The following is a 14,298-nucleotide window of genomic DNA, read 5'->3' on the forward strand; positions in this document are numbered from 1 at the left end:
TCCGTCCATTATCTCCCTCACTGCAGTGCACACGGCCCCAGGCTCCCATTGCACCCTAATTTGGTAATGCAACTCACTGCTGACACTTCTCCCTCACTACCGGCCCCTGAGGAAGGGAGTGTGGGCAAAAACAAACAGAGTTGGAGAAATGGGAATAACCTGCACATTCTGCCTCTTTGATGTATTCTTTATGCTGCTGCACCTTTTAAGGGGCTGGACGTCTCACGCTAATAGTAATGACTTATTCAGGGCATGCAGTGTTAGGGGGCCCGGGTGTAAGGCAAATGGAATTATTTGCCGTGAAAATACCCAGTCCAATCTCTTAGTAAATTGCAATCTTTGAAACCAGGTCCCTTTGGAAGGTGCTTAAATAAATGTATACCTTGTTTGAGAGATTTGTGGCAATTTGAGAGACATACTGGCATCTTTCTAATATCAACATAGATTGGCTTTGCTCTATTTGTCATGATATTTAATTAGCCATCACTTATCCGAACCTGTTAATTGCCTGATTGTTCATTATTTCACAGGTTAGGCTGAATCACCAAAATACTTCTCAGAAAAAAAAAACAAAAAAGCCAGGCACGTGCCCCTTGAATATATATGCTTGTATATGTGTGCAAGTTGATTTACACATGCATGTATTTACTTATGAAAGAAAATTAAGCAGCCTTTTGTATTTTGCTTGGCTAGATTAAAACAAATTGTTAGCTATGCTTTCTTGTATGTTCAGGACTGTGCTCACCCCAATGGCAAAGAGGTGACCACACCACCCTACGCTCCAGACCCTTTATAAAGCAAACTGGGGAGTTAGGGCAGAAACTAAAAGAAAGACACAAGGCTCTAAGGAGCCACGATTATATACAGCCCAGGTATAATTTCACAGCTGTTCAGGGAGAGAAGTTAGCAACATGGCTTGAAGGAGGCAGACTTGCTGCAATTTTAATAAAACGCTGGGAGGTTGCCCAATGCTCCCTTTCGCAGGAGCAGGGGAAAATTCCTTCCCAGGCACAGCCCCAGGAAGCAGCCTGCCTGTCCCCTAAGCAGCAGCAGGAGGGCTGCGGCCGCAACCAGCAGTGCTCGCCAAGACTGGAAGCAGGTGCTGTCGAGGCTGGTGCCCCAGCATCGCCAACCTAAGGGCCCAGAGTGACATTCTGGACAGACCAAGGTACATGCATAAGAAAGGAAGGGTCCTGAATTCAGAACCAAGACCTCCCACTTCATGCTGGGTCCTAACGCCAGCCTCACAAGTAACTCCCTCCTTAAGTGAATCACATGGCTATACCTGTAAAAGATTTATACAGTAGGATGAAATAGGATTTGAAGGTGGGAGGGAAGCTTGTCTGGAGGTTGTGCTCCCTGGATAACTAGGCAAGGGGACATCACAAAAAAGACAGAATGAGACACTTACTCTCCCCCGCTTGGGCCCAGGGCTGTCCCTGAAGTGCACCACCTTCCTTTCCGGTATCATCCTACATTATGGAGATGAGACTCTCCTCATTCCCTTAACCTGCCCTCTGAGTGGAGGGGAGTCTTTGCTTCCCAAAGCACCTCTTCTGTTACCATAGCAACAGGATGGGGGAGGCCGGGATAGCTTACCTACTCTGTGCTCCCACAGAGGTGGGGACATGATGACACCCCTGAGGTATACAGTATGTCTCTACCAGCAAGCAAACTGAGGCTCAGGGATACTCAGAAACACGCCTGTAAAGCCAGTAGCCAGGGCCACCATCACAGATGTCTGGCCCATGCAGGTTCGCATTGGATTTGGACAGTCGGTAATGAAACAACAGAGCCAAGAACTGGTGGGCCATCATCTTTAATCCTAGCTTGCACCCGGGGGGCAAGTACAACACACACTGGGCTCCAAAACCCACTCATTCAGTGCTCACAAAGCCACTAACTTATCCGAGTTTCCTAGAATCAAAGGTTTCTACCTCATCAGCCTTATTCACCTCTGTTCTCCATTTCTTTCTCTCTACACAAACTCTGCACAAACTGGCTTCTCATTCAGCACTCCACCATCTTGGCTGCTTCTCCTGGCTTCCTCCACATGGCCTTTCTCTGCTCTCTCCTCTAATGCTAATCTCAGGAACCGGGAGAGAGAGCAAGCTCCTGTTCTGCCCTCATTTTATAGTGTAGAAATCAAAACCTTTTATCCAATATACAAAATAGGGAAGTCTCTGATACAAAGTCCACCCCACATCAGAAACGGTGGGAAAGGCTTAGTCCTAAGACCAAGCCCCAGGCTACAAGGATCCTGCCTGCCCACAGCCCGCCCCCAACACACATTAATATATAATTATGCCCATTCCAAGCATAAAGGCAACTAATATCATCACCTGGGAGACGGCACTGCCCACGTGGAAACCCATCTTTAACAAAGTGAACATAATATATTCTATCTGCCCAACAATGCCCAATTCATACAGCTGGTAGGTGGGAGAGCAGCCAGGGGACCTCAGTCTCTGTGGCCGGCTTCCGACGCTGCGTGTGGGGAGAACGGCGCATGCGTGTGCAGAGCACCGCGCTGCGCTCTGGAGTTCTGCGATCCTGGCCAAGGCCTTTCCCAGTTGGGGCGCCAGATGTTGTGGTTTCTTGTTCCCCAAGGAAGGGTCCATAGCTTTAATAGATTTATAGCAGGACAAACGATTGCCCCACTCACTGGTTAAGAACCACTAGTTTAATGGTGCTAAGCCAGAAAATCACAACTGTCAGTACTTAATTTATGCCCAGCATTATTCTAAGCATTTTACCTATTATTTCATTTCATCCTTACAGCAACTCGAAGGTAGGTATTTCTTTTATATCTAGTTTAGAGAAGTGGCAGTGAAAGCACAGAGAGGTTAAGTAACTTCCCCAAGGACACAGAGTAATGGGTAGAAGGCAGATATGAGCTCAGGCAGTCTGGCTCCAGAACCCATTTTCTTTAACACTCTGGTTATTTTCTAATAGACATCTGAAACAGGACTGTGCATCCCAACAGGACAGCTGAAGGTTCCGGAGGCTGGTGGAACAGCAGTTCAGAGGTCATCTGGTTCCGTGGCTTCCAAACCTTCGCATACCCTGTTGGACCCTATTTTCTTATCACCTACAGTGCCACGTGTCCTTTCGAGTATACTGGTACATAAAAGAGGTGGAAGCTTCTGAGAAAAGAGTAGAGTGCGTGTCACGGTGACGAGTGTACGTGCGAGTGTGTGAGTGTGCATGTGTGTGCAATGTGGGGGTGAGTGTGTGGGATGAGTGTCTCCAAGGTTGGCCCCTCTGCCCTCCACAGTGGCTCCAAAACATGTCTTCCAAACCCTACAGCTGCCGAGAGCGCACTGTGGAAAGCCCCGCCCCGCCCTGCCCTGCCCCGCCCGCTGGCCTCACAGGGGGCAGCACGAGGCCCAGAGAACAGGCAGCTGGGTGTGGCCCCCGGCTCCTGATCCCAGTGCGCTTTTCTCTTCTGCCCCGCCTCCTCGCTGTGACCGGGCCACGCTATGGCCATGGGGCTGTTGCCATTCAAGGACAAGGACACTTACTTGCATATCTCCTCAGCCTCTCCCTGGCCTGCCTGGATGTCAGAATGCCTCTACCCCAGCTGGATGGGGACAGTCACCAGAAGGCTTTCTCGGGTGGGCAGGAAGAGCGACAGAAAGGCTTTGGGGTGGTTTGGTGATGTCAGCAATGCCCACGGCTGGGGAATGCTCGGCTAGAAGTGATGTTATCGGGGTGGGGGGCATCCCGAACACCCTCATACTCCTCAGTGCAGTCACACCATTTGTCTGCTTCGAGTGGGTAGGTGGGGGGTGATGGGAGGGAGATGCGGCCCCTCTGCCAGTCGCAGAGTCTGGAGAGGCTCACTCTTCTAGATGGAATGTGGCTGGGGCTGTCAGAGCTACTTATAAGACACAACTCTGCCATCCTCCCTGCCACCTGCCTTCCCTCCTGGGTCTGCCACTATGCCCCTCTGCTGTCTCAGCAGTTGGCAGCTGGATCTGGCTGAGTGTTCCAGGGAACAAGAGCTCAGGAGAGCTGTGGCCTGGTTTAAGCAGGGAGGGGAGCACTGCAGGGCAGGGTGGGGACCAGCAGCCACAAAGCTTCCTGGCAAGTCCCCAGGACAGCGAAGGACTAGGCGCAGTTTCTACGCACAGCAGTTGAGGAGCACCCTCCTGGGGCCTCAGTGAGGAGGCAAGCTGGGCATTCTCCTCTGCCTACTCTCTCTCTCTCTGCACACTCAGGGTTCTCATCGGGGCTGTGGATGACCCACTGTTCACTGTGAGGGCACCGAGGGGGTGCCAGGAACTGGGCTAGGTGTTGGGGGACAATGCGTGCAAAGCCAAAATCCAACTTAAGTCAGATGAAAACAGTTTGTCATTAGAATTGGGACTATGCCTCCCAAGGAAAACAGAAGGAGTGAAAACATATAGCTGGGTGTTTGATTGCATCAGGGAAGTTCATTGGAGGAGATAACCCCAGTCTACGGGTAAGCTTTTCTAGACAAAACTGAGGAATAAGATGGTTAGGCAGAGGGCAGAGCTTAAGCAAAAGCTGAAGTGTGGAAAACAGCCCAGCACCGACATAGGCAACAGCCAGCATTTCAGTGGACCCGAGAGACACGTCGTCAAGCAGAGCACGCAGATAGGCAGGTGCTGAGTGGGATAGCCTTGCATGCCTCTGTTTTTCTTTCCACGAGCATTTACTGGGCATCAGTTATAAACCAGGCCCTGGGGCTATGATCGCGCACCAAGCATTTAATGGACCCGGTCTGTGACCTGGGAATTAGAATTCACACAAAGCCAGGACTCACATGAGGGAGACAATCCAATTGCCAGACAAAAGGGAGAGTTGGGGGATACCTGGGAGGAGTCACACTTAGTGGACCCTATTTAAAAGTGTTGGTCTTTGTTCTTCAAGTAGCAAGAAGCTCTCAAAGGTTTGAAGCAGGATGTAAGTTAAGCATGCTCAGATTTGCATTCTGAAGAGATGGTTTGGTGTGGCGAGGGGAGGACAGCTGTTCTCTGATTTGGACGCCCTATCCCTCTGCAACCAGTATCTGTCCCCGCGATGGAGGGGCGCCATGAAGCCCACTCTCCAGTGTCACCGAGCCACGAGGAAACCCGAGCAGCTTTCACCCGCCCGCTCTGCACTTGGAACCACCCTGGGTGGCCGGTGACGACTCCTTCCCGACTGCGTCTGAGGCCAACTGCGATGTCTAGGCAGCAATGATTATTAATATCAGTGCTAGAAATGAGCGGATGGAGAGCTGTTCATCCATGTAATGAGGTCTCTGTTGTATTTGAGAAATGTGTCAAATAATCTGGTAAGAGACACAGAGTGTTTTGTGTGTGTGTGTGTTTTTTCTGTTTGTCAGGAGATGGGGGAGGTGGAACTCAAGTTCCATGGCTTCCACTGCAATGTGACAAATGTCATCTGTGCATGACATGCTCAAGGCAGAAGAAGCAAATGCGAAAGGAACAGTGACAGTGAGAGGAGCCCAGGACGAGATTGGTGGGGGGAGGGGCGGGCTGGACATAAACATGACAATTATCATCTCATAGTGATGAAGCACTGAATGGACCAAGCATCACCTACGCCACCTCATTTAATACGACAGTCCTAGGGGGTTGGTATTAACCTCATCTGACACAGGGCCCAGAGAGATGAATTCAAATCCATATCTTTCTAACTCCAAAGTCTGGTTTTACGATGACCTGACATTTGGATTTATCCCCATATAAAAAAGCCCTGAAATCGGTGTGTCTGGGTATAGAATAGTGATGTCTATTTTACATCAGGGGAAAAATGCCCAAAGTTAGTGGAGAAGAACAACTTTCCTACCGAACGCAGGTGACTCTCACCATTGTACACTTCTGTGTGACATTCGTGAGACCCGAGATAGTCATCCTGGCCCAGGCGCCCAAGTGTGATTTTTAAGAGGCACACAGTGAATAAAATGGAATGACGTAGTAATAACATTGGCCCTATTTCAACCCCTTCAACGTCCTCAATTACACTGTCGTCGGCGCTTCTCAGAATCCACCGCCCCACGGGACCCTCTGAGTTGCTTTAAGGAACTCCCAGGCTCCAGCCCCACCTTAGAGACTCCAATTTAACCAACCCTGGGCTCTGCTTCTCACACGCCAAGTCCTGCCAACGACCTGGCGATTTTGGTCAAGTGCAGATTCTAATTTCATGGGTGTGGGTGGGGCTGGGAGTCGTGGGTGTTCAATCAGGCGATGCTATGCTAAGGGCCGAGGGAACCTCACTCTGAGCAGCTAGAGTCGGGGGTGCAGCCAAGGTTGGGGACCACAGCTTCAGTGAGACAGCTTCAAATAGAACGAGTCACACACGCACACGGAACGCAAGTCAAACAGCCAACCGTGACCCTCTCTCACTCTCTCCTCCCAAACTCTGGAAACCCTTTCCCTCTACGGAATCAAATACTCTCATCCATTCGGATACAAGCATCGAGGGACGGATGTGTATAGCCTTTAGGTGTGGAATTCAAGATTTAACTAGATTTGTCCAACTCCTCTCTGCGCTCCTGGCTGGGAACAGCCTGGCTGTATGAGTGCCCCCCTTCTGAGGGACAGCACTTTCGGGGTTCACAGCCACAGCGCAGACCTAGATTCTGTCTGCTTTTGTAAGTGACAGAATTCACAGGTGCCAGTCCTCAGGCTACGACGCGGATGACTGAAGTACCTCACAGCATTGAAAATGTGCTTGATGACCTGTGGTCAAATCGGCTTGCTCTTAAACCAGGCTGAAAAAGAGAACAGGGAAGGCAAGAAAAAAACAGAAGAAAAAACGCAAAAAGGGTTATGGTTGAGAAGGGTGAGGAGTAGACGGAGGGGGCCCCCAGAGAGACAAAAACTCCACCCCGTGCTGGCCTACAGGGATAGTCCTAAATTAAGGGTTATAGGGGTTGGGGGGAGCCCAAGCTGGGTTAAGGAGCTCAACTGTGTCTGGATGAGATGGAGCGAAAGAAAACCAAACAGGCTCACCGCCCGCCCACGGAGGGAAGGACCAGGGAAACCGGGTGAGGCAGGTTGGCCGACACCCCCCCTCCTCGTGGGCTGGGCCAGCTGGACGGGTTTTTCCACAGCTAATCAGTAATGTGTTATCAAATTATCTCCCAGAGGCCGGTTCAGGCAGGAAGAGTGTGGGGCAGCCAAGCCCAGAGGGGGAGACCGTGTCGTGGTGGTGCCACTTTCCGCAGAGCGCCCTGGCCACGTCTGTCACCTCCCCAGGGTCATCTTCCGCATCCCTAGGTCGGAAGGGAGATGCTGGAACCTACTCGAGAAGCATTGTTATGTTGGGATTACGTGAACTCGTTAAATAAACCGACATGTTGCAAGGACTCAATAAAGGGAAGCTGTTAATTATTAATTACTGTCATTATTTGCGAGGCGTATCAGAGCCATGCAGACTCAGAGCAGGCAGCAGCGAAGTGACTGCTTTTCAGGGCTCCGGTGCTCTTAGCTTGCAAGTCTGACCCAGGGGGATGAGCCCAGAAAATAACTCCAACACCCAACTGGGCACCACAGCCTAAAAAGGCAGCAAGAGCTCACATCTGTCCTGTTGACCAGCCCAGGGCAGACCTCTGGACAATTTCTTCTGGGCCTTTTCCCTTTATCCCAACACTGATGCTAAGTTAAGAGAGTGTATCGGCAGCTTTACGCCAGCCCAGGACAATGTTATCAGACAGCTGGTAGAGAAGCCCCCTGAACCAGGCAAGGCAGCTCTGTCTGTGGGAACAGTAGCACCATTGAGTGCTTTTAATGGGAAAACCGAACACCTCAAGTGCACCACGGCTGCCTGCCCACGGAGAGAACTCTGATTAAGGAGAAAGTTCTGGCTGGGCTGGTGCTATCCTAGAGATTGAAAGCATTTGCAAGAAGACACTTCACTCACCAGCCTAAAGATGCCAGGGGGCCAGTAAGTACGTTAAGGAAACGGGCATGGAGAGGGCATCATTTCAGTCTTGGAATATCAGCTCCCATCAGATGGGGAGTTCCCAGAGGAATTTGTCTTTCCTTGAGTTTATTGAGGAAATATGACATAGAAGAGAGAAAGCTCTGGATGAAGACAGGCAGAGGTTCAAATCCTGAGTCGTCTAGCCGTGCGATCTGACTCTCCGTCAGTTTCTACATGGATAGGACAGCAGTGAGGGGGCCCCGCCCAGAGGAGGGGCCAGGGAAACAGCAGGGACAGCAAACATTTCAGAGAACGTGACATGCCAAGTATGGTTTTAGCACTTTCTATGCATTCACTTACAGAACGCTCACAATAGCACTAGGAGAAAAGTTCGGGAATAACCCCATTTGTAGATGGTGACATGAAACAAGCAGTTGAGAAACATGTCCAAGGTCACACAGCTAGCCGCTGACAGAGGTGAGCATTCTAAGCCACGAGCCCACGCCCTTCACTGTGATGAACTGCCTCTTGCACCCGAGATCATAGGAGCTGAATGCGTCCGTCGGTGCTTGAACAAGGACTTAACAAATGCTGGCTACCCTACCCTTATTCCATCATTAGTCCCTAGCGTAGCATCTAGCACTTGCAAGTGCTCCTACAGATTCTAAGAATTTAAAACAGTTTGAATTTAGGCAAGTATCCGATGTATGCTCTGCGCTAGGGCTGATGGTTTTCATAGTCCCTTTTGGCAAGATGTACAATATTGCTTTCTTTATGAAAAAATTTGTCATTTTCTTCAAAGGCCACTTGGAGAAGAGAAGTAAGCCAATCAGCGTGCATTAGAACTGGGTCCCATCCCTCACTACCTGGAGACCTTGTACTTTCTGAGTTTCATATTCCTAATTTCCAAAACCAGAGATAGTCAGCATGAACACTAAATGAGATTATCCAAGGAATCCTCTTAGCACTTAGTAAGTTCTCAATAAAAGTCCACCGTAAATGCTGTTATTATCCCCAGCATGGCCCAAGGAATTGGAATAGGATTACTAAGAAGCGTGGCCAGAATTCAAGCCACGTCTCCAGACACTTGATGTAATTCTCTTTCCATAACACCATTGTGCTTATGAGCCCCTTCCTCCGCAGAAAACCATCAGCGCTCTGTGGCTTGGCTCCTGATTCAAAACATATTTCTTTCAAAAAGGCATTAAAAAAAACCTCTAGACTAGCATAAGGGAAGAGAACAGAAAAGGAGCACCTTACCAAAAAAAAAAAAAAAAAAAAAAAAGAATTACAGAACAATCTAAGGATAAGATATAAAAATCAGAGGTCTCTTAAATCAAATAGGGCCGGGGCAGGTGCCAGGAAGGCTCCACACACATTACAATGAAGAGCACATAAGTGCAGGAAGGGACCCATAAAACCAGCAGCTTGTAAAATACTGCCCAATGCTGTGTGCTTGCCAAGCAAGATGCATCACCAGTCCGGATCCTGACGCTCCTCACTGCAAAGGGAAGAGGCTGAGGGTTAACTCAAGTGTCTAAGTCGCTTCTTGAGGTAGGTGGCTGTCTGGGAGAGGGGGTCCTGAAGAGAAGTCTCTTCCTCCGATACAGACATCCTTTGGATTGGTGGGTTTACTGCAGGTGAAAGTCTCCGAAATGAACACACCTCCCTGTGTAGTCTCTGCTCCCCTCTGCTTGCCGGACCGGCTGCCTGTGAGCCAGAGGTTAAGCTGCCCTGGTTCCGACTTCCCCGTCACACCGAATACAGGCATGTCGCGGCGATGCTGCAGGCCCGGCCTCGGCTCCAGCCCACCTCCACAGAGTACCATAACCAAGTGAGTCGCCACCTTTTTGCTGGTGCAGGGTCTTGCCTTCAACTTGTAAAAGACGCAACAGCTGTGACGTGCTACTAAGCCAGGGGCACGGAAACGGCGCAGACCCGCACTCGGCAAAGGGCCGGTCTCACGCGGCACTTCCTCGCCTCCCCCCAGTACAGAGGGTAGCTGCTACCGTGCCAGCTGACCCAGAGAAAGTGCGAGAAGTGGGGACACAAAGGGACTTGCCCACAGTGGCAGCGGGGGAGGGGGGGTAGAGCCGACAGAAACACTTTGGACACCCTGATCCCAGACATCCCTTCATTTTATCCTATAAATAAATGACACCCAAAATAACAATAAATGTGAGCAAAGCCTGGGGGGAATATGAATGAACGGCTGGGCAAAGCGGGCTGGAAAGGTGCCCTCTGAGCTTTCTGAGGTCATACTGGCATAAGTCCCCCAGGCACGGCTAAGATCAGTACCGGGCTTGGCATCCGGAAGAGCACGCCAGGCGAGTGGCAGGCAGTGCCGACAGCCTGATCACGCACACCTGGCGTTTCTTAGGAAACTAAATCCATCTGATGCCATGTGGCCTTTTCCCCGTGTTACCCCAAGAATGAAACCCCTTGCCCCTTAAACACCTGAAAAGCCAGGTGTTCTCTACTTCGGTTTCTAGAACAAGATATTTACTTTCCCAAGAGAGACTGAATGGAGATGGGGAAGGAGAGGGAGGCAAACAGGTGGTCATGATGTCATCTGATCCCTTTTATTTCACTCATTCGCTCAGCATTAACTGGGCCCTGTTCTTATTGGGTAAGAACCCGGTAAACCCTGGGGACCCAGGAGTACGCAGCAGGCAGAAGACACGGAAGGCCCCTCCCCTCACGGAATGTATAAACACGAAGACAGAACTTCCCACTGTCAGCAGCATTGTGAAGATACCAACACCGCGAGAGAATGTAAAGGGGATGGGCGTCTACTGTCCATTGTGCGGTCTGGGAAGTCCTCTTGAGCAGGCAACAGTGGAGCTAAAACCTGACTGAGGACAGGTAGCCAAATATATACAAGGCAAGCCCAGGGGAATGCTTTCCGAGCAGAGGGAAGACCAGGTACACGGGACCCGAAGATGGCCAGAACCGAGGGGCCCTGTGCAGGCGAGGTTGGGGAGCGGGAGAGAGTTGGGGACACGGGAGGCCCTGGACACCGTTTCGGGGGTTGGGTTTTGGTTCTGAGCAGCCGCCTTGCACTGGGCCAGCGCCCGGCTCTCAGACTCACTTCCTCTCCCCTCCCGTTGTCCGGCTCTGGTGTTGTAAAGGCCGGCTCCAGCTCCTTTGCTCAGCTGACAGTCTGAATTCTAAATGACCCTGTGGATTACGTATTGTCAATGGGGCTCTCCACAGCCTCCACGCCCCCGAGAAGGGGCCACACGGGCACCTGCACCCAGGACCGACCCCTGCCTCACAGGCACCTGCACCCAGGACCGACCCCTGCCTCACAGGCACCTGCACCCAGGACCGACCCCTGCCTCACGGGCACCTGCACCCAGGACCGACCCCTGCCTCACAGGCACCTGCACCCAGGACCGACCCCTGCCTCACGGGCACCTGCACCCAGGACCGACACCTGCCTCACGGGCTCGCGGTGGGACGCACTGTGTTCCGCCCTCACGCTTTGCAAACCGCAGGCTTGCCATCAGCTCTCACCATTACCATTTTCACGAGTCACCATCCTCGAAACCCCAACTCTCTGCCTCACTCTCTTCCTCACGCACACCTACTTTCACAACCCAGCGTGATGGCTCTGGAAGCGTTTGGAAAGAGGCCCTGAAATAGTACAGGGCATGGGCCTTGCCGGGATACTAGGGGCTCTCCACACAGGTGATGCATCCCAAGCCGGAGGCAGCCAAGGCCGAGGCGGCCTGCTCTCAGCGCCTGCAACAAGCCAAGACCACACAGTCATCACCATCATCACCGTCCTCAGCTGCAGCTGGAACCCGCTCAACCGCACGCACGGGGCCCTCCCGCGCGAGCCAAGAGCTCCCCGGCTGGAGAGGAACGAGGTTCCCCAGAAGCCTGTGGCTGGTGGTGGACACAGCTGTGCCCCCCAGGACGCAGGTACTGAGACTGAGACCAGGGGCAGCCGCAGAGGCTCCCTTTGAAGGAGCATCCCTGCTCCGGACCAGCAGGCAGCGAGGAGCGTCAGGAGAAAAGCCTACCCCTCCGGTCTTAGCATCCAGTCGGTCTTAGCATCGAGCCGGGCACTTACCTCCTCCTTGGTGCCGGCTCCAAAGCTCTGATGGGGCAGTCAACACTCCTTGGGCGTTTTCATTCTGGTGGGAACCCTCGGGAGGGAGGCTAAGTTGCCACCACCTCCATGTAACCCATCAAAGGGGAGGGACAGCCGGGGCGAGCCTCCTTCCTCTCATCCCTGGCCTGAGCAGGCGGCCCCAACCCCTCTTGGAAGCCCAGCCTTTAATATCACACACCTGCACACAATTCCTCCACCCATTTCCTCCTCCCTTGGCCTGCTTAGCCCCGCCCTGCCCCAGGCTCCTGGGCTCCTCCTCCTCTTCCTTCTGAGGCTCCTGGCAGGGCTGGCCTAACCGGCTGGGGAGTCTAGCAGACACTCACCTTGGACAGGCTGCTGTGCTATTAGCTGGTGGGTGGTGGGCCTGGCCTCCGCCAGCCTGGCTTTGCATCCCCCCACCCCCAACTTATTTTGAGAGAGAGCCCCTGGGTTCATTAAAGCCAGAACTCAGGACGTTGGGCCAGCTGTGGGAAAATGGAGAGTATCCATTTTCTGATGATTAACTTCAAAAGCTGTAGGATTTTGAAGGCCAAGTGTCAAGAGCTGGGGGTTCCGCCGAGCTGCTTCCCGGGGTGACTTCAATGCAGGCCCAGGGGCTACATCTCTGCCAGGGACGGACCCTGCACCCTTCCTTCAGGGGACCCTGCTTGTCTTAGACGGATGCTGCAGCTCCCTGTAGTCTCAGTAGGACGGTGAGGGAGCACACTTGAGAGGCAGGTGGAAGTCTGCCCGCCAGGCTGAAGGGAGACTCCATTTCTTCCTCTGTTCAGCCATGCACGCCTCGGTCTGTTATTAAAAGGTCCTTAGTCATCGCAGCTAATGGCTGTTCTACAGAACCCACAGGTGGTCCTAAAATAAGGAGTTAATTATCCTTGAAAAAAGACAGTGGCTTACGTCCCGGATGGAAGATGGAAGCATTTGGGATTTTATTTCCTTGCCCTAGCAAGTGAACATTCTCTCTCTCTCTCTCCAGGTCAGAGGTTTCCAGATTTTAAGATACAAAGGAATTAGCTGGGTTATTAAAAATGCAGATTTCGGCCCTGGCCGGTTGGCTCAGTGGTAGAGCATCGGCCTGGTGTGCAGGAGTCCCGGGTTTGATTCCCGGCCAGGGCACACAGGAGAAGTGCCTATCTGCTTCTCCACCCCTCCCCCTCTCCTTCCTCTCTGTCTTTCTCTTCCCCTCCCGCAGCCAAGGCTCCATTGGAGCAAACTTGGCCCAGGCTCTGAGGATGGCTCTGTGGCCTCTGCCTCAGGCGCTAGAATGGCTCTGGTCGCAACAGAGCGACACCCCAGATGGGCAGAACATCGGCCCCTGGTGGGCATGCTGGGTGGATCCCGGTCGGGCGCAAGCGGGAGTCTGTTTGACTGCTTCCCCGTTTCCAACTTCAGGAAAATACAAAAAAAAAATGCAGATTTCTATATTATACTCTGATTCTAGAAGGGCCCGGGAGTCTGTATGTTTTCAGTTTCCCAGAAGGGCCTGGAAATCTGTATGTTTTCATTTTCCCAGATGATTCCGATGTGGGTGTCTGGCATCTGTGCTTTAAGGACTACAGCCCTAGGAGAGGTCTATGGTCTCCATTCTCCACCTGGCGTGTTTTGGTGCCTTTAAAACTCAGCTGTTCCCCATTTGTTTCCAGCTGGCTCTTCTAACCTGCTCTCAAGAATCTTCCAGCCGAGTCCAGTGTCTTCCTCTTCCCTCTAACTTCCAAATGAGCTTTGTAAGAGAACAGAGTGTTAGCCTTACAGATATTCCAGCTCTGAGGGGCCCTTGCAAGGTTGGCACTGAACTCTTATCACACCAGTGAAGACAGTGAGCGCTGGAGTCCCACCTTCTCCCCATCCGAGGCCCGGGCCTCACACTACTGCACTACTCCACTCTCTGTCCTGATGTGAACTCCCCGCACGCCAGCCCCTCACCGGGCTTACTCTGTCTCTCTCTCTTCTGGTACCTCTGCGGCCTGAGAAGAAGCCAGGAGCTACCCCCCCCCCCCCCCATCAGTTCCTCTCCGTGCCCCCTGGTTGAGGCCACCTGTGTTCAGATTCCTTCTTTCTTGAGTCAAGTTTAGTTGAGAGTGACATTCACAGGCCCTACCTGCTCCCCCAAATGGAGTTGTTATTCTAAAGCCAAATAGATCTCATGACTGTCCAGGTCGATGACTTAATCCCAGGGCAAGAACTACAGGGCGCATTGGATTCCAAACACATTTCCAAAGCACCTAATATGTGCAGGGTCTTGTGATCGGAACAGCGAGGGTGTGAAGAGGGCCAAA

The 14,298-nt window shown here is 52.1% G+C and overlaps 1 protein-coding gene across 1 annotated transcript in view; it reads right to left on the reverse strand.

Annotated features, from left to right (window-relative positions):
- ATP10B (ATPase phospholipid transporting 10B (putative)) overlaps positions 1-12,192 on the reverse strand; it is a 264,075-nt gene extending 251,883 nt beyond the window's left edge. The window contains exon 1 of the mRNA XM_066341903.1: positions 11,984-12,192. The gene's annotated coding sequence lies outside the window, so the exon portion shown is untranslated. The remainder of the gene's footprint in view (positions 1-11,983) is intronic.
- Positions 12,193-14,298: the final 2,106 nt, after the last annotated feature.

The sequence above is a fragment of the Saccopteryx leptura genome, chromosome 6 (genome assembly GCF_036850995.1).
Source record: "Saccopteryx leptura isolate mSacLep1 chromosome 6, mSacLep1_pri_phased_curated, whole genome shotgun sequence".
Taxonomy (NCBI): Eukaryota; Metazoa; Chordata; class Mammalia; order Chiroptera; family Emballonuridae; genus Saccopteryx; species Saccopteryx leptura.